This window comes from Felis catus, chromosome B4 (genome assembly GCF_018350175.1).
Source record: "Felis catus isolate Fca126 chromosome B4, F.catus_Fca126_mat1.0, whole genome shotgun sequence".
Taxonomy (NCBI): domain Eukaryota; kingdom Metazoa; phylum Chordata; class Mammalia; order Carnivora; family Felidae; genus Felis; species Felis catus.
Genome location: NC_058374.1, coordinates 62,758,419 through 62,779,520, shown reverse-complemented (window position 1 = coordinate 62,779,520; position 21,102 = coordinate 62,758,419). Strand labels below are relative to the sequence as shown.

Genomic DNA, 21,102 nt, shown 5'->3' with positions numbered 1-21,102 from the left:
CAAAACAGGAAATCCTGACTTGTAGTGTTTGCCTGTTTCCACGTAAATACCGCTACCATGGCTCATTTCAGGCTACAAATGTGATGTCACTGACTGTGGAGTTGGGGGAAATGTACCAGAACCCACCATTATGTAGTATTTCCACTCTCTAGCAGACAACAGGCATAACCTCAAGAGCATAGATAATAGTAAAATGAGGTAAACTAGGAAGCGATGAGTTTTGAGTGTTTACCACCTTTGTCTTTAATACAATTGTAAAACTTAAGTTTAATTTAATTTTTAGTAGTGGTCATATTTAATAACTGGCCTGCAGAATTCCTAAAAATTTAGTAGACATCTTCCATAAGCCAGTGTGAGTTACCTCTAGCACACCAGTGAAGGAGGTCCTTTGGGAAAAGGAAGAAAATTTGCTTTCTGTTATCCATCTACTCTGTACCAGGAAGTGGGCGAGCACTTCCCCCATGTTACCCCGTGTGACCATCACAATATCCATTTAGGGTGGCTATGACAGTTCCTGCTGCCAGGAGGAAATCAGAGATCTTAGAGGTTAAAAAACCTTGTCCACATTTACATAGTAAGTGTAAGGTCGGGATTGGAACTCAAGTTATTTGACCCCTAAACCTGTGCTTTGCTCATTGGCCATGCTCTCAAGTCCAGAGTCCCTGGCGAGGATTCAGTTTTGGGGAGGAGATGCCTGTATCATTTTATGTGGAGCTTGCCTCTCTGTTGAACTCTCAGGAGGTAGAAAAATTCTCGCGATCATCCTTGGTCCACAGATGAGGAACCTTTTAACTTGCTTTCATATAGGGTTTGGTGCTAATGCATTGAATCAGATGACCTGCTTTCGTAGGTTACATTTTATTTTGTTTTGTTTTGTTTTTAATCTGAGCACCAGGGTATTTATTTTAGAAACAACGGTGTCTGAAGAGCAGTATACAGTACAGCCGGAACTGGGTCAGAGGCTTGCTGAGTTACCATGTTTGTGGGCAAGAAGGATCATTTTCCCTCCCTTGAAAAGTGTCATGTATTTTCCCTCTTTGTAAAGGAAAAAGATTATATTTGTGAGTATACGTTTGGTTAGTATTAAAATTGTTTTTGAAATCTACACTTGAACTTCTGTCAGAAGGTAGTCAGGTAAAGCAAATAAAAGTTCAAAAAGGCAGCTCTGTCCTAGTTCTAAAGATCTCTACAGAGAGCTTGTAAATCATGGCTCCTTTGTTTACTTGATCCTGGACAAGTTATTATCTCTGTGAGCCTCAGTTTCCTCATCTCCAAATGGCGAAAGCAGCAGTAATAACACTTTACTCTCTTTTTTTTTTTCAATATATGAAGTTTATTGTCAAATTGGTTTCCGTACAACACCCAGTGCTCATCCCAACAGGTGCCCTCCTCAATACCCATCACCCACCCTCCCCTCCCTCCCACCCCCCATCAACCCTCAGTTTGTTTCAAGAGTCTCCTATGCTTTGGCTCTCTCCCTCTCCAACCTCTTTTTTTTTTCTTCTCCTCCCCCATGGACTTCTGCCAAGTTTCTCAGGATCCACATAAGAGTGAAACCATATGGTATCTGTCTTTCTCTGTACGGCTTATTTCACTTAACAGCACACTTTCCAGTTCCATCCACGTTGCTACAAAGGGCCATATTTCATTCTTTCTCATTGCCACGTAGTACTCCATTGAATAACACTTTACTCTCAAATTGGTTGTCAGGACTAAAAGCAATCATATAGGTAATAAGCATGTAAATAGGTGCCTGGCACACGGGTGGCCGTTCGGCCCATGGCAGCCAGCTTCATCATTATTAGTAGTTAATATTAAAATATTTTCATTTTTGTGTGGGTTTCTAAACACCAGCATGCATCGTGAAAATGGTGAACCTATAGTATGCAGGCAGGGGATGAGGAGTTTGTGTGTTTGTGTGGGACTTTTTTTTTTTTTTAATTGGACCTCGAGCTTATTTGCTAGTGTACATTTGTACTGCATGTATAACATTAGGCTGGCAAAAAATTGGGCTGACACTATCACTTAAAATATATTCGGAAGATGGCGCACCTGGGCGGCTCAGTGGGATAAGCAGCCGACTTTGGCTCAACTCATGATCTCATGGTTCATGAGTTCGAGCCCTGTGTTGGGCCCTGTGCTGACAGCTTGGAGCCTGGAGCCTGCTTTCGGATTCTGCGTCTCCCTTTCTCTCTGCCCCTACCCTGCTCGTGCTCTGTCTCTCTCTTTCTCTCTCTCGAAAATAAATAAACATTAAAAGAAAAAATGATTTCAGAAGTTGCTAAGTGCAGGGAAAAATCCCAACCCAGGAAAAAACCCTAAATTTATTTAGTTGCTGGTTTTTCTGTGTGATTTGGTGATTGATTTATGGGCAGAAAGTGAAATAAAAAAACCTCAGACTTGGGGTGCACACTCTGGAATCAGATAAAATTTCAGTTGATACTATGTTTTACTGAATTACTCCATGTGAAATGAGGAATGTTTTGTATTCAACATTCCTTTCCTCATCTTCTTCATTATGTTAAATTCATTCACACATGGACACACTTTCCGTTTCGCGTTGGAAAGGTCAGTGAATTCTACATGAAATCTTATCCTCATAACTCCTATTGACATCTATATATAACAATATATAGTTACTCTTCGTATATATACTTGATTGATTTAATATTTAAATGACAGCGGTCACAGTGGGTGTTGAAGACAGTTCTTAGCTCAATAGATTCTTGTTTGTTTCCTCTTTTTTCAGCTGGATCTGTCATGGGTCATTCATTCACTCAACAGTATTTGCTGAGGCACCATTTTTGGTGTTAGGAATTTGGCCACTGCCAAATAAACAAAGCCCTGCCCTCATGGAACGTGGTGGGATGGTGGCCATGGTGTTTTTACTTAAAATGAGCTCATTTTCTACCTTTGTGGGCAAGACAGTGGTTAGATATTTCAGTTCAGTGGGTCTTTAAAAAGTTTTTCTTGTAAATACTTTGCACATAGGCATGCAAATCAAGAAACTAAGACAAGTTTAGGACTATAGTGGATTTGTGAGGTAATTAAATTCAGGGGACTTAGGGAGGCATATAAATATTTTGACCTTCACTGATGGAATGGGTAACTGATCTTTTAAGTGTCGTTTTAATGCTTTATTTCTGTAGACCTTGCATTGTATTCTTTCTCCCCAAAGTAAGAAATGCTGTGCAGGTTAAACTCCTGAGGTGGAATTTTGAACCTTTATCCACACATATGATCCAGTGAGTAGGGCAAGTGTGTTTCAGATAATCATTAATAGCCTCATATCAGCTTTGAGAGAAACGTAGCAGCAAAGTGAGATTTGCAAGTGACAAAAAAAAAAATCTGTTGAAAGTCTGCATTACTGATGAATAACTTAGTTCTCTTGTGTCCCCCAACCCTCAATTTTACATACTTTTTCTGTTGACTGATCTCAGATGAGCCCTTTTCTTTCTTTCTTTCTTTCTTTCTTTCTTTCTTTCTTTCTTTCTTTCTTTCTTTCTTTCCTCTCTTTCTTTTTAAAATATAATTTATTGTCAAGTTGGCTCACATATAGTGTATACAGTGTGCTCTTGGTTTGGGGGGTAGATTCCCATGGTTCATTGCTTACATACAGTATATGAGTGCTCATCCCAACAAGTGCCCTCCTCAGTGCCCACCACCAATTTTCCCCTCCCCCCCCATCCACCCTCAGTTTGTTCTCTGTATTTAAGAGTCTCTTGTGGTTTGCCTCCCTCACTCTCTGTTTGTAACTATTTTTTCCCCTTCCCTTCCCCCATGGTCTTCTGTTAAGTTTCTCGAGTTCCACATATGTGAAAACATATGATATCTGACTTTCTCTGACTTATTTCACTTAGCATAATACCCTCCAATTCTATCCACGTTGCTGCAATTGGCCAGATTTCATTCTTTCTCATTGCCAAGTAGTAGTCCATTGTATATATAAACTACATCTTCTTTATCCATTCATCAGTTGATAGACATTTAGGCTCTTTCCATAATTTGACTATTGTTGAAAGTGCTGCTATAAACATTGGGGTACACGTGCCCCTTTTGAATCACTATTCCTGTATCCTTTGGATAAGTGTCTAGTAGTGCTATTGCTGGGTCGAAGGGTAGTTCTGTTTTTAATTTTTTGAGGAAACTCCATGCTGTTTTCAAGAGCGGTTGCACCACAATGAGCCATTTTCAATCTCATTCAGCTGGTGCTTTCAAAAATTTTATGACCAAGGGTGCCTGGCTGGCTCAGTCAGTGGAGCATGTGATTCTTGATCTTGGTGTTGTAAGTTCGAGCCCCATGTGGGTGTAAAGATTACTTCAAAATAAAATGTTAAAAAAAAAATGAAATGACCAAATGAAAGAGGTGTGGCATTAACTAATAGGTCTACACAGAAAATTATCCAACAATTACAGGTGAAGTTTGTAGGTTCATAATAATAAATCTCCTCCCCTACTTTAAAAATCTCTTAATGCAAGTGTGAATTTCAATGATTAATCCATGTTAAGAACACAGACCACCTCATGGAAGTAGATATTAACTAAGATTTTATTACAAAGAGACTGCAAATTCTTCAGTTGGTGCTTATCATTTTTCCTCACTTTGCTTTGTTTAAAGATGAAATGGGCCACATTTTGCCAGGGAATTTTCTCTCTTCCTCAGTGGTATAAATTCTTTGGTCTTTGATTGTAGTTCTTAGATGACTTCATCCAGATCGCTATGACTTATTTGGGGGAGGTAGGCACATGATGGGTGGAGGACCAAGAAACCAATTAACTCTCAGGCTGCATTGTATGAAAACAATAACCAAATCAACTAGTATAATTATTGTTAAAATTATTTATTATTAAACAACTTTAGGGACGCCTGGGTGGCTCAGTCAGTTAAGTGTCTGACTTCAGGTCAGGTCATGATCTTATGGTTTGTGAGTTTGAGCCCCATGTCGGGCTCTGTGCTGACAGCTCAGAGCCTGGAGCCTCTTTCAGATTCTGTTTCCCTCTCCCTGCCCCTCCCCCACTTGTTCTCTCTCTCTCTCTCTCTCTCTCTCTCTCTCTCTCTGTCAAATAAATAAAAGTTAAAACAAACAAACAAACAAACATGGGGCACCTGAGTGGCTCAGTTGGTTAAACATCCGACTTTGGCTCAGGTTATGATCTTGCAGTTCATGGGTTCAAGTCCCATGTTGGTCTCTGTGCTGACAGCTCAAAGCCTGGAGCCTAATTCACATTCTGTGTGTCCTTCTCTGCCCCTCCCCTGCTCTCTCTCTCTCTCTCTCTCAAAAATAAATAACCATTAAAAAAGTAAAACCAAATAAAAACAAAATACAAAAAAAATGACTTTATAGGTCCTTACTCCGTGAGCCTATTATTTGAGCATAATATCCAAATGATGTACTGTTCTGACTTTTGTCCCATACATCCTGAGCATATTCATAGTTTGTCAATTTCTCTTTAACATAGTGACCTGACCATAGCTTTTGCTAAGACCCTGTGGTACATTTTGGTGTCACTGAACTGCAGACATGCTTAGTGAGTGTAAAGGCACTGGAGAAGGAGGTGACTGATTGTGGTAGGTATTGGTCTTCCTGTGGAGAAAGAAATATTTTCCTGGGAAGGGTGAACAAATGGTGGAGTTTTGCTATAAGAATAATGGAAATGGTGGTAAATTTCTTTTTAAAAATTTTATTTATTTATTTATTTATTTATTTATTTATTTATTTAATATTAAATATAGTTTAGTGTCAAATTGGTTCCCATACAACACCCAGTGCTCATCCCAACAGGTGCCCTCCTCAATGCCCATCGCCCACCTTCCCCTCTCCCCCACCCCCTGTCAACCCTCAGTTTGTTCTCAGTATTTAGGTGTCTCTTATGGTTTGTCTCCCACCCTGTCTGTAACTTTTTTTTCCCTTTCTCCTCCCCCATGGTCTTCTGACGAATGGATAAAGAAGATGTGGTTTATATATACAATGGAATACTACTTGGCAATGAGAAAGAATGAAATCTGGAAATTTGTAGCAACATGGATGGAACTGGAGGGTATTAGGCTAAGTGAAATAAGTCAGGCAGAGAAAGACAGATATCATGTTTTCACTCATATGTGGATCCTGAGAAACTTAATAAAAATTTTTAAAAAGTAAAGAAGTTAGTTTTAAGTCAGTGTTATCAGGCTTCTTTTTTGTTTTTGTTTTTGTGTTATTTTTTTAATTTACATCCAAGTTAGTTAGCATATAGCACAACAGTGATTTCAGGAGTAGATTCCTTAATGCCCCTTACCCATTTAGCCCATCCCCCCTCCCACAACCTCTCCAGTAACTCTCTGTTTGTTCTCCATATTTAAGAGTCTCTTATGTTTTGTCCCCTCCCTTTTTTTATATTATTTTTGTCTCCTTTTTCTTATGTTCATCTGTTCTGTGTCTTAAAGTCCTCATATGAGTGAAGTCATATGATATATGTCTTTCTCTGACTGACAAATTTTGCTTAGTATAATACCCTCTAGTTCCATCCACATTGTTGCAAATGGCAAGATTTCATTCTTTTTGTTTGCTGAGTAATACTCCATTATATATATACCACATCTTTATCCATTCATCCATCAATGGACATTTGGGCTCTTTCCATATTTTGGCTATTGTTGATAGGGCTGTTATAAACATTAGGGTGAATGTGCCCCTTTGAAACAGCACACCTGTATCCCTTGGATAAATACCTAGTAGTGCAATTGTTGGGTTGTAGGGTAGTTAGATTTTTAATTTTTTGAGGAACCTCCATACTGTTTTCCAGAGTGGCTGCACCAGCTTGCATTCCCACCAACAATGCAAAAGAGAATCTCTCCACATCCTTGCCAACATTTGTCGTTGCCTGAGTTGTTCTTATTAGCCATTCTGACAGGTGTGAGGTGGTATCTCATTATGGTTTTGATTTGTATTTCCCTGATGATGAGTGATGTTGAGCATTTTTTCATGTGTCAGTTGGCCATCTGGATGTCTTCTTTGGAGAAGTGTCTATTCATGTCTTTTGCCCATTTCTTCACTGGATTATTTGTATTTAGAGTGTTGAGTTTGATAAGTTCTTTATAGATTTTGGATACTAACCCTTTATCTGATAATGTCATTTGCAAGTATCTTTTCCCGTTCTGTTGGTTGCCTTTTAGTTTTGCTGATTGTTCCCTTCGCTGTGCAGAAGCTTTTTATTTTGATGAGGTCCCAGTAGTTCATTTTTGCTTTTGTTTCCCTTGCCTCCGAAGACGTGTTGAGTAGGAAGTTGCTGTGGCCAAGGTCAAAGAGGTTTTTGCCTGCTTTCTCCTTGAGGATTTTGATGGCTTCCTGTCTTATATTTAGGTCTTTCATCCATTTTGAGTTTATTTTTGTGTATGGTGTAAGAAAGTGGTCCAGGTTCATTTTTCTGCATGTCGCTGTCCAATTTTCCCAGCACCACTTGCTGAAGAGACTGTCTTTATTTCATTGGATATTCTTTCCTGCTTTGTCAAAGATTAGTCGGCCATACGTTTGTGGGTCCCTTTCTGGGTTCTCTATTCTGTTAGTGTTATCAGGCTTCTTAGTTATGAACTGTGTTTATTGCAATAATATCATTAATATGCCTTTAATGTTCATTAGTAGGGTTGATTTGCCAAGCTGGGCTTTCAAGTTCTTTCAAGGTAGCTTTTCCAAAATATGGAACTTACCAGAAAAGTATTCTCTTCTATGGCTAGAGAACTTTTTTTTTTCCTCTTACTATTTCTTAACCATTAGTTGGGAGTGATGTTATTCTTTTTGAACCAGATCTAGAGTATATGGTAAGGCAGGAATTATCTTGATGAGTTTGACTGAAAGCTTATTATAATCTGCTTTGGTTCTTGAACTGAGCTCAGCACTAAAATGGATAATTTCAATAAAGTGTTCCTTGGATTCATTCAGAACTTAGCACTAAAAGCTTCTTCCAAATAAATCACATGCTAAGGAGGCAAAATTCCTTTTAATTTATGGATAGCAGTTGGTAGAGTTCCTAACTGCTGACAGCCCCTGGTTCATTCTGTTTAATCTTGATTGGGTACTGATTCTTGGCAATCTTCGATCCCCTGTGAATTTCAGTCAGTAGATGATAAGTTCTTTCGTCTCTCAGTGTAGAGCAATCAAGCTTAGGCATCTGCTTTCCAACTGGATGCACAGGGACATATGTTGAAAGAGAAAACTATCAGAATGTAGGCATTTCTGGTTGGCATGCAATTTTGTCACTGCCACAATAGGCTCTTAGAAGAGGATCCCGGGTCTCATACTTTTCCATTGCCTCACCAGTTTCTATATGGAGCACTCCACCTCTGTCCTGTGTGGTGGTTAAGAATCTGGGTGGCTTCAAGGCCACTAAACATCTCTCTCTTCTTTTTCAGAGCACAGTGAGGGCTTTTAGGATGGTTAGGTAGTGTAGTGCTGATTTCTTTGCTCTTTTAGTTAATGCTACTGGCATCCAGCTTAATAATTTTTTTCTCTTTATCTTTTTAAATGTTAGCCTGCTGAGAGGTTGTAGAGTGATTGTGATGGCAGTATCAGTTCATCTTAACATTGTAAATACTCAGGGTTTATATAAATAACTCTTTCACAAGGAATTATTCTATGTCAGGCAATACATTCATGATGGTTTCAGATAATTTGGTGAGATGTACAGTTTGTTGTTCTGAAAACTGTCTGCCACGGGTTTCGATCTGGTAATATGTTTTGTAGATTAAATGTAACAGAATCTTAAAAATATGCATGCTTGAAAAAAACAGTTTTTTAAAATCCAAGTAGGCTTTGGAGGGACCTCTTGTCCAGCAGAAGGAAAAAAGAATTGTGGAAATACAAATGAATGAAAATTTCCTTATTCAGAAGCCAGCATCGTGATCATGTATCGACATTACAGGTACCACTGTCACTCGCATGGAGTGTGTACTTACCAACTGCCAGAGATCGTGTTACAGGTTCTATGAGCAGCTTATAATTTTAATTTTTATAAAAACCTATGAGAGAGACAGTGTACATTGCCGTAAAGACCAGGGGTTCATATCAGAGTACCTGGGTTCTAATTCTGTTCCACTGCTTACCATGTATGTGATCTTTGGCAAATTTCTTCAACTCTCTGTGTCTCCATTTCCTTGTGGGTGGGTGGCAGGAATACCGGTACCTACCCCATGAGGTTATTGGGAAGAACAAATGGGTTAATGTATGAAAAGAGCTTAAAATAGCTTTTCACTAATGGTAGTGTGGAGATTTAGCTCCCCTGGCCCCTCTATGCTTAATTTATACCAAAACCAATGTGGAAGAATTCTTGTTTAAAAATCTTCTTCTTGTCACACTCACCTTTTCTTTGCCACATTTATGAAAGAAAGTGGTATGGTATTGATCTTCCTTGTTTGTGATATTTAGTTATTTTCTCTTTTTATGAGTTTACAATATCGTAGAGGGAAATGATTATAAACGAGAAAGATTCTTGTAGCCATGATGGAAAGTTCGTTGAGGTTTTAGCAGGATTTTAGAATGTCTGTGCTACCACTTATTCTTAACTGATGAATGCCATCCTCATTACAAGTCTCAAAAGATGTCTTTAGAGCTATTTTTAGTTTATGAGATGAATAGTCAGCTTTTTAAAATTTTATGTATTTAGAATTACTATAGAATAAAACATCACGTTAGTCAACAAGTCATTACGTTGAAAATAAAATAATAAAGACTTCATTTACCTAATAATCATACAGGAAGATGTGTTTCATGTTATAGATTTATGAATTTTTTAATGCCATTCATGTTATTCAAACCATGATCTTTTTATTACTTTATGTATAATGTAGAAAATACGTATTGATTTTAAAGTCACCCTAAGCAGCAGTCTCCATGAAGAGCCTGGCATTAAAGATTTGCTAGTAACGATTTAACCTCTAAAAGTATTGGTAAAGTGTTTAAAGGGAACATAAGTATAGATTTTTAGGGAATGAAGGCAATTAATATATCATAATTTAGAAAAAAAGAAATAAAACAAGTAAACCCAAACCCCCAGTCAAGGTTGGACGGAAGGAAAGAAGAATGTTTATGTCTCATGTTAAGAGCTAAACATGCCCTCAGTCCCTAATGAATAACCAATACAGTTCAACTTTTGAGTGGTAGAGCTTTTAGTTCCTGACACTTAAGTCTTTATCATAGATTTTTTTTCATACTTTGCATTTGGCTCTTGTAAGTGATTTTTCTTTGGGAGCATGAAGGAATGTGACTTCGTGAAAGGAATTATGATATGTAATACAATTATGATGAAAGGAAAGTTCTGATTTTAAAAAGTTGTCTATTTAATTATAAAACTGTAGCTTGGGTTGCCGTGCAAAGTCACTGAAAGACGGTGCATTCATCCTCAATGCATTGTGTTTCTCTCTTTTTTACAGTGTGTCATGTACAGCCTCAAAGGGTAGGTAAACCTTTTACATAAATCAAGATTGGGTGCCAGTCTCCAGATATTTTTAAGCAGGAAATAATAGTTGATGGCTAAGAGGACATGATGTCTTGAACACTGCAACTCTCATCATTGCCCCTCATTGCTATTTGTGAAAAATCTGAACAATGTAGGTGTAGGGGTGCTGGTAATTATTATTATTATTATTTTTTTTTTTTGAAAGGGAAGAGTTGTTTTCCAGGTTGGGCTGTGAGTGTAAAGAAATGAGGCAGCACTGGGTAGTGTAAGGAGCCATGGCCTGGTCGGTGGGAAAACTGGGTTTCACTCTGATTCTGATTTGCTATGGTCCTTGGGCCAGTTACATCACTTCTGTGTGGATTTTTGTTTTTCGTATCTGTGACATGACACAGGGATACAGGATGGAGTGGTTTCATGGCATTTGCTACTCTCTCTAAGGTCTGTTTTGGCTAAACTCTTCCCTCTTTGAATTAGTGCCTTCCATGGGCATGTGTGTGGTTGGGAGCTGTGGAGGGGTGGGCGGGGGTGGGGTGGGGTGGGGGTGGGAGGTTGACCCTAAAAGGAGACCACACTGAGAGATGACCATAATGAGAGGCTCTCATAAATAACTAAATGGACAGTGGAGGAAATTTTGCTAATGTGCATTTTGTTGTTCTCTCTTTTCCTTTTCTGTCTTGAATTCTTGACTACCCAGAGTCTTTAGAACTTAAGTCAAATGTCTTGATGAAAAATGTCCATATTAAAAAAGATTAGAGGAACCTGGGTGGCTCAGTTAAGTGTCCAACTCTTGATTTCAGCTCAGGTCATGATCTCATGGTTCATGGGTTGGGACCCTGAGTTGAGCTCTGCATTGACAGTACGGAGCCAGCTTGAAATTCTGTCTCTCTCCTCTCTCTCCACCCCTCCCCTGCTCTCTCTCTCTCAAAACAAATAAACTTTAAAAAATCTTTTAAAAAAGATTAAATTTTGCCTTATACATATTTTACCTTCAGCCATCATAGTTGTAGTCAGTGTTGTGCATTTGCAAGCTGACTACTGCTGCTGACTATTCAGAGGCAGTTGATTCATTCATTAAAAAACATTTTTTAAACACTTAGTATAAAAATGTCTTAGGGATCATTTGCTTGCAAAGAACAAAACCTTCTGAAAACTTGCTTAAGCAAATTGTATTTATTAGAAGGATACACTAGAATCTAACAGCACGCCAGCATGGGTATCAAGCCCTGGTTTCTGTGCACAGGAACTGGCAAAGTCAAAACATTTGTTTTTTGCTTCTTTGGGGATTCATGCTCTCTTGCTTTTTAAAAATCCACATTGTTTTCCTTTTTGTCTCTTTTTAAAGACTGACTTTTCTTAATTTGGTGAGTGCCGGGCTGCCTCAATCCTAGGTTCATACAGCCTCTTAATTCAGTTCTCCATATGAGATGAACTAGAATTGTGTCCTGACTCCAAATTCCCAAAAAGGAGACTGGTTGGAAATCAGCATCAATTTGCTTACATCCCCGTGGAGAAGTCATACAGATAAAAAGATAATGTCACTGGTTTATGCACACTGAATTATGGGATACACAGGATAAGACATGTCGTCAGCTTGGGAAGTCTGGCTCAAGCTGAGTCTTAACAGATGAGACAATGAGCTGAAGAAAGGCAGGCCAGTCTTTCTAGGCAGAGAGTACAGCATGAGGGAGAACACAGAGGCATGCACCTGCAAAGTGTGTGTGCACTTGTGTGTATGTGTGTGCATGCATGATCATGTGTGTATATGTGTGCATCATGTGTTTGCATGTGTGTATGTGTGCATGAGTCTCTGCGTGTGCACATGTGTGTACAATGACAAGCAGCTTGGGACTTGAGTAGTGGGAGATGAGGCTGAGAAGGCCAGCAGGAGCCCTGTCATGAAGGAATTTGGGAGAGATGCCAGGGGACTTTGACTCTTGTGCATGAAGGGCAACAAGTACAATGGCATGTTCATCTTTGTTCCAGATTCATACATATAAAAGTCTGATAATAAAGCCAGATGAGAGATATTATTTATATGAAGATTAAAAAACTCAACCCATTTGATACTAATTTGTATACTTTTGAGAATGACAAAGCAGTGATTCTGAGATTTTTAGTATAATTGAATCCTGCATATTTGTGAAAACTCAGTATTCTTTCTTTGTCTTTCCAGATTGTGTTTTATATATCTTTACACATTTTTGTAGGTTTGGAAGGATTCTCATATTTATTTAGGAAAAGTTACCAGGAGCCTTAAGATCGCATTTGCCCATGGTAGGGAAAGGCTATACCTTTTATCAACACCTGTTGATTGATTTAAGCCTTTTCAATTTATGATTTTCTTCTAAAGAATAGAAAGTAATGGAAACTTCATGGAAGTGATAATCCCTTCCTATTATGCATTCAGTATACTAAGTTTGACATAATTTTGATTTCTGGTTTCTGATTAAAATAATCATTTCTTCTTATGTGTATTGTGTCCAAGCAGCTGTTGTGTTTTGTATTGGCACAGATAATTGCTTTTCTACTTGGCAAAGAATATGAGCAGATGCAAAACAAATATCTTTTTCTGGCATGGTCGATTGGAAGCTCTGCAGCCCAATATTGACTGCGTTTTCATAAGTGATGTAGCAAGTGCAGCTCAATGTCAGACTGCATCTGTTAACTGCCAAGAATCCACTTTGGCTAAGATAAATTCTGACCAAGTTTGTACATCAGACTTAGGCTTTGAGCGTGAATATAAGAAACAACAGTTTAGTGTCCACATAAGGAAAATAGTACATTGACATGAAGGCCTCTATTGATGCCATTGCCCCCAAAAGTGATTCTAGAATTTCCTACCTCATTTCCCTTTAATAGTGATGGGAGCACTGGTATGCTCAGTGGGTAAGTACATGGATCCTGGAGTCACACAAAACAGATTTAAGTCCCAGATTTCTCATTTAGTAGCAGTATAAACTTGGATTAAGTTGATTTTCACATCCATAAAATAGGAATAATTAGTTCTTATAAATGGAATGAGGTTTCTAAAGCCTGGGGCCCAGTACAACACAAGCCCAATTAGCACTCATTATTCACTAATGTGAAAACGTCCAGTGTTTCTACAGTTGGGCATGGGGGAAATACGTTGTCTGTCTAATATATCTGTGGTGTTGCTATTCAATGTCTTGAGAACTTTGAGAATTTTGCCTCATTTCGTTGGGAGGTACACAGACAGAATATGGATTGCCTGTGTCAATCCAGGAGAGAAGCATTTAATTGTCACCATGTCCTTGGGAGGTAGATCTTCCCACCACATTTATGTGTGTGAAGGACAAGACTCAAATAGGTTGAGTGATTTTTACACTGTTACATAGTTAGAAACTGGAAGATCCAGGATTTGAACCCACATCCGTCTGATTCTACTCTACAGGTTATCGAGGTCAAACCCTTCACAGTGTTTCCTGGAAATATTTATAAGAAGCTCTTAGAAAGTACTATTATGGGGAAAGCAGAAGTATTCTGGGAGCATTAATCTGCTCCTCTTTTTTCTGCATTTCATGGAGCCTGTGTAGCTTTACTCTGTTTTGTTTGTTTGTTTATTTAATATTGATTTTTGAGAGAGGGCGAGAGCTAGTAGGGGAGGGGAGAGAGAGAGGGAGACAGAAGATCCAAAGCAGAGTCTGTGCTGACAGCAGAGAGCCCTGTGTGGGGGCTCACGAGCTGTGAGGTCATGTGCTGAGCTGAAGTCAGATGCTTAACCAACCATGCCACCCAGGTGCTCCTACTCCATTTTAAATGTTGGGTGCTGATGCTCCGCTTGGCTCTTGGCCATGTCATCATCACTCTGGAGATAAGGGGGATTTCGCTGCTTGGAGCACTCAGCTTAGCACTGTTTAGAAAACTATTCTTCATTTTAAACATTTTTTTAACGTTTTTATTTACTATTTTTGAGAGCCAGAGGGAGACAGAGCACGAGCAGAGGGACAGAAAGAGAGGGAAACACAGAATCCGAAGCAGGCTCCAGGCCCTGAGCTGTCAGTACAGAGCCTGACATGGGACTCGAACTCACAAACAGCGACGTCATGACCTGAGCCAAAGTTGGACACTCAACCGGCTGAGCCACCCAGGTGCCCCAAGAAAACTATTCATCATTTTAAAGAGAATTACTGGGTGAGATGTGTCACATTTCATCTGTAAGCAGTCATTAAATACCATTTTTCAAAAGTTCTGTGAAGCAACAGTGAACTAGCTGTTCAGTAATAGATGAGATCCTCAGCCCCTGATTATTGTATCTGCTGAGTTTTCTGCTGGAAGGTTGTGTTGCTTTTCAGTGAATCTTTTCTGTGTGTGACATTTCTGAAAGATGGATTGTGTATGTGTGAGAGAGAGCGAGAGAGAGAGAGAGCGAGACAGAGAAGAAAGAGAGGGAGAGGTAGTATTGCTTTGTGGATTTTTGATTCGGACTTTTCAAAGTTAATGTACATTGGAATATTACTGAGCCATAAAAAAGAAAGAAATCTTGCCATTTTCAATAACATAGGTGGGCTTAGAGGGTATTATGTTAAGTGAAAGTCAGACATAGAAAAATACCATAGTTTTTCACTTACATGTGGAATCTAATAAACAACAACGACAACAACAACAAAATGAACAAACAAAAGCAGAAACAGATCCATAAATACAGAGAACAAACTGATGGTTGCCAGAGAGGGGAGGTGGGGGGATGGGCAAAATGTGTGAAGGAGTGAAAGGTACAGGCTTGCAGTTCTGGAATCAGTCACGAGGATGAAAAGTACAGCATAAGGAATATAGTCAATGATATTGTCATAGGGTGTTGTGGTGTCAATAGTTACAATAGTTGTGAGTATATAGCATAACATGAGTTGTAGTTGCTGAATCACTATGTTGTGCCCCTGAAACCAATGTAACATCATGTGTCCACTGCACTTTAGTTAAAAACAAGGATGAAATGATATAAAGAAACTCAAGTAAAGCCCTGTAATAAATATATAAAAGAAATAAATAAAAGAAAGAATGAAAAAAATGTTCTGTCCCTGGAGAATTTGCTGTTATGGAAATCCAAAACAGTGATGAATACTTTGAGAAACTGACCATTTGCTACCCTAGACTGTAAACAAAGAAACACAGGCAAGCCGGATATCTTATTATGAACTCTGAGTGCTTATCAATCATGAGGGCTCCTACTGAGCGAATGTAGGCAATAGTAAAGCTATTCACTACCAAGAGAGTCTCAAAAATGAAGTAACTTGCTGAACTGCAGAAAAAACAAACATGAACTAGAGATTTTAAAACAGAAATCATGAACCTTACAACTACACTAAGATACAGGAGAAAAAAATTAGAACCTTTCACTGGTATACAATGGCCCAACATTGTTTTCTCAACTCAGTGACTTACTCATTTGTTCGGTAATGTTTTATTGTTTACCTGTTTTGTGCCTAGTTAAGGGGTAGGGAAGTAATGATAAATAAACCAACACATATGTGAGGAGAAAAAAAAAGTTAGTGCCTATCTGTGAAAGCAATCACTGTGGGAATTCCAAAGCAATTCATTGCGGTTACAGTGGCCCGTCACTGTTTGTTTGTTTGTTTGTTTTTACTTTTCCTTTTTAGAGAAGTTTTAGGGTCACGGCAAAGTTAAGAAGATTCAGAGATTTCCCGTCAACTTGCTCCCACACATGCATAGCCTCCCCCATTATCAACATCATTCATCAGAATGGTACATTTGTTACTAAAGATGAGCCTACATTGACATGTTATCTCACCCATAGTTCATAGTTTACATCAGGTTCATTTTTGGAGTTATACATGCTGTGCATGTGCAGTTGTATATGGACAAATGTATAAAGACATGTATTCATCATTATAATACCTTAAGAGTATTTTCACTGTCCTAAAACTCCTCTGTGCTCCTCCTTTTCATCCCTCCTCACTTCCCCAATTCCTGACAATCATTGAATTTTGTTTTGCCTTTTCCAGAAAGTCATATAGCTGGAATCATATAGATGCAGCCATTTCAGATTCGCTTCTTACACTTAATAATATACATTCAAGTTTTCTCCATGTTTCTTATGGCTTGATAGCTTATTTCTATTAGTGCTGAATAATATTCCAGTGTCAAGGCGTACCACCCACCACAGTTTATTTATCCGTTCACTTAATAAAGGACATTTTGATTGTTTCCAAATTTGGGCAGTTACAAATAAAGCTATCATAAATATCTGTGTGCAGGTCTTTGTATGAGTGTAAGTTTTTAACCTCTTTGGATAAATACTAAGGAGTGCAATTGCTGGGTCCTGTAGTGCATGTATGTTTAGTTTTATAAGAAACTGCCAAACTGTCTTCCAAAGCGGCTGTAACTTTTTGCATTCCCACTGGCAGTGAATGAGAGTGCATTTTGCTCCAAGTCTTCATCAGCATTTGGTGTTGTCAGCTTTTGAATTTTGGCCGTTCTAGTAGATGTATAGTGGTATCTCATTGTTGTCTTTATTTTCAATTCCCTGGTAACATATGCTGTGGAACATCTTTCATATGCTTTTTTGCCATCTGTATATTTTCTTTGGTGAGGTGTCTGTTAAGGTCTTAGACCCTGACCCATTTTTTAATCAGGTTGTATGTTATTGTTGAGTTCTAGGAGTTCTTTGCGTATTGTGAATAGCAGTCCTTTATCAAAAGTATCTTTTGAAAATATTTTCTCCCAGTCTGTGACTTGTTTTCCCATTCTTTTAACATTATTTTTCACAGGATAAAAACTTCTAATTTTAATGAAGTCCAGCATATCAATTATTTCTTTCATGGATCATGCCTTTGGTGTTTCATCTAAAAAGTCTTCTTCGTACACAAGCTCATCTACATTTTCTCCTATGTTATCTTCTAGGGGTTTTATTGTTTATTGTTTTATTGTTTTGTTTACATTTACGTCTGTGATCCATTCTGAATTAATTTTTATGAAGTCTATAAGATCTGTTTAGATTTATTTTTTTTTTGCATATGGATATCCAGTTGTTCCAACACTATTTGTTGAAAAGAATATCTTTCCTCCATTGTATTGCTTTGCTCTTTTGTCAAAGATCAGGTGATTATGTTTCCATAGGTCTGTTTCTGAGCTCTTTATTCTGTTCCATTGGTCTGTTTGTTCTTTCATTAATACGAGACTGTCTTGATTATTATAGCTTTATGACAAGTCTTAAAGTTGGGTAGTGTTAGTCCTTCAATTTTATTCTTCTCCTTCAATATTGTGTTACTGTAGATTTTTTGCATCTTCATATAAACTTGAGAATCATGTTGTCAAATCCACAAGATAATTTGCTGAGATTTAGATTGGATTGCATTGAATATATAGATCAAGTTGGGAAGAACTGACATCTTGTCAATATTGAATCTTTCTGTCCATGAACTTGGAACGGCTCTCCATGTATTTAGTTATTTAATTTCATTTATCAAAGTGTTGTAGTTTTCCTCATATAGATCTTGTGAACTTGTACTTAATTTGTTACATTTATACTTAAGTATTTCATTTTGAGGGGTGCTAATGTAAGTGGCATTCTATTCTTAATTCAAAATTCCACTTGCTCATTGCTGGTATGGAGGAAAGCAGTTGACTTTTGTATATTAAGTTGGTATCCTGCAACTTTCCTATAATTGCTTATCAGTTCCAAGGTTTTATTTTTTATGTTTTTATTTTTTTGTCTATTCCATTGGATTTTCTACATAGATGATCATGTGGTCTGTTTTTCATATCATCAGTTTTTATTTTTATTTTTTAAAGAGGAAATTTTGAGGAAAGGCTGCTTTTCTTTTTTCCATTTTTTTTTTTGGTCTGAGAAATACAAAATATTCTGGCGAATATGAAAAAATAATATAACTAGCACCCATATCATGTTTGGTCGTGTTTATTTCCAGGGTTTTATTTTCCCTCCTAAGGAATGGAACTATATTGGTATAGTTGAACTCTACTTTAACATTGCCTTTGGTCTCATTTCCTTTGCTGTCTCCTCAGAGGCAACGACCATTCTGGATCTTGTATGTACAAGCTGTTTTCTGAGACCACATCTTTCTCACTTGAATTATGCTTCAACCTCTGGTTAATCTAGTCATATAGTCAATTTTCACATAGAAAATGGATTGAAAGGTCTGTGTGGCTGGGGAGAGAATGTACCCATAGGAATCTCCAGATTTTACCTTATTTTCATCTCCTTAGCCTATAGTCTGTAGTAGACCTGAGGAGTATCTTTAGATCTGGAATAATGCAGAGAGGTCTAATCTGTGAAAGCCCCAAATTGTGTGAGGCTGACTCCGAAATTTCTTGTTTTCTCTTGCTTTTTTTTTGTCACCTGTAACAACATCTGCTGTACAGTTGATTCTCAGCCCATTATAGGTGGATATGGCTCTGCTGGCCCCTGGGCCCCAAGACCCTCCTGATCCCTTGGCCCATCTGAGCCAACAGTGACTCTTAGCAATACTTATCTCAGCTTTTGAGGGTTAGCACTGGAGTTACAAGTGCAGTCACCTTTCTTCCTTGCCCATCAACTTTTATGCTAGAGTATTTTATGAAATGTCATCACTTCAACGAGTGTAACTTCATAAGTATTTACTAAACACATGCTAAATGATGAGGTGACAACTCTCTTATGGATATAATACTGAATTCCAGTAACTAATCCTCCAGAGTATACCGAGTATAGTTAATAATAATAACTAACATTCATTGAGTATTTACTATATCCATACACTGCTTTGAGAGCTTTACATATATTAACTCAATCCTCTTAATAACTCATGGTTTGCTGCCATTATTATCCACATTTTACTGATGCAATAATGGGGCCATGGGGAGGATAAGTAACTTGCCCTGAATAATATAGCTAATATGTACAGAACCTGGAAGTCTCATTCCTGCAGCCTGGCTCCTAAGTCTTTTCTTTTAAAATCAATTCACTATATTTTTCCTCTGCAAAGAGACATTTGGTGAGAAATTTCATAACTTCAAAAAGTGATCAAGTTGCCAGTTTAAAGATGTTCCTCTTTGCAGAATGCAGAAAGTTATATGCATTCATGCCTTTATGAGGGTCAGCCTTCTGAGTGGCTGTCGGTGTTTCCCTCTGTCATGGGCTTTACCTCTGCTCACGTAATTCAGCTTGGTTCTGGGCTTTACTGAGAACACGGTAGGTATATTTTTAAGTAGGCTGGAATAGCCTAATTATTATGATAGTAGTGAAATACTGTGGAGAAGCAGAACTCACACAAACAGATGTATCAAATTATGTTCTGACAGTGTTTACAACCAGTTGGGATAGCTGTGGAGGTTCCAGACAATCCCTTTAATCGTAGCACAGTTTAAATGGCAATAGATGTCTTGAGGCAGAAGGATTCATACCTCCTACAGATATTGACCATCACAGCATCTGTTGTAAAAAGCAAAAGAAGAAAACAAAAACTCCCAATAATCAATATTAAAATTAAAGTAAAATTAAGTTATTTTTTTTTAAATGAGCTTTGTGAAAAATTGCTCGTGGCAATCCAGTAGGAAAAGCATGGCAAATTTGTGTGTTCTTAAAGCCTTTTGCTCAGACATTTCCATAATGTGATTCATAATACATATATATTTTCCATTTGGTTTGTGGAACTGTCAAAGTAACTTATGATCTTCTAGCTACTGCCACAGCCCAGAGGAAGAGTCTGCCAAATGTCAGGAAAGGAAAGGAGAAGGCCTGATATTCCGGGAAGGGGTCCGGGATTCATCCATGTGAAACATTCTTGCGTCTCCTAGAACCCACTTGAAAACATCAGAGCATGTCAGTTAATCTTCAGGTTAGAAAAGGCATGTGGCCTGATTAGAGGCAGGCAAACTCCACAGGGTGTTCAACAGAAATAAATAAGTCCTGTGGACTTGTACCTCCCTGTAGTTTAAGAGACACATGAAAATGTAAGAAGGCAAAAGGCAGTCTTGGATTAGGAAAGAATAAATCATAGCTTAAATAGGTACCTTTTGTCTGCTCGGTGAGAAAGCAGATGTATCAAGATATGTTTTAGGGCACATTAAGTTCCTGGGTTGAGCGAGAGAGAACAGGGGTCATTGCATTGTGCAAAGGTACAAACACTCCAGCAGCAATATCAGAAGCAAGTTACTTTCTTTAGTAAAATGTTGGGTATATATCTTTAAAGAAAAATAAGTAAACATCTTTAGGTGCATTAATGTTCTGTGGAAACTGCAATGAAAAGAAAAAGTGGCCTTAGGTTGCCAAAACAAAGAAATGGGAAGCTTCCCAATAAAAACAATAGAGTAACTGCAGAGCAATATTGAAACAGGTGAAGAAAAGAACATGATGTGCTGTGTACAGAAAAATTATTGATGGCACGGAAACTGAGGGAAAGGCTGATAAAGAGTGAATAGAAAAGTAGCTCATAAGAAATTCAAGCTCACACTGAGGCATAGAGCCAACCTGATTGCAAATTTTGTCAGGTTGCAGCCAGGAGACGGAAAAGGCAGGATGTGTTCAGAAGATGGAATATTTTATCTCAAAATGTGTTAATTCTGGAAGAAAAAGAGGCATGAGTGTGGTAACAACTGGGACCTTCGCCTAACTCTTAAGACCTCTCTGTGTCATCATAATGGCTGTGTTAGTCTTTGACATCAGGGATAAACTTCCTAGAAGGCATTAAGGATTTCCCC

General features: G+C 38.1%; 1 protein-coding gene across 4 annotated transcripts in view; it reads left to right on the top strand.

Annotated features, from left to right (window-relative positions):
* Positions 1–21,102, top strand: part of TMTC1 (transmembrane O-mannosyltransferase targeting cadherins 1) — a 278,157-nt gene that overhangs the window by 39,469 nt on the left and 217,586 nt on the right. The window lies entirely within an intron of this gene.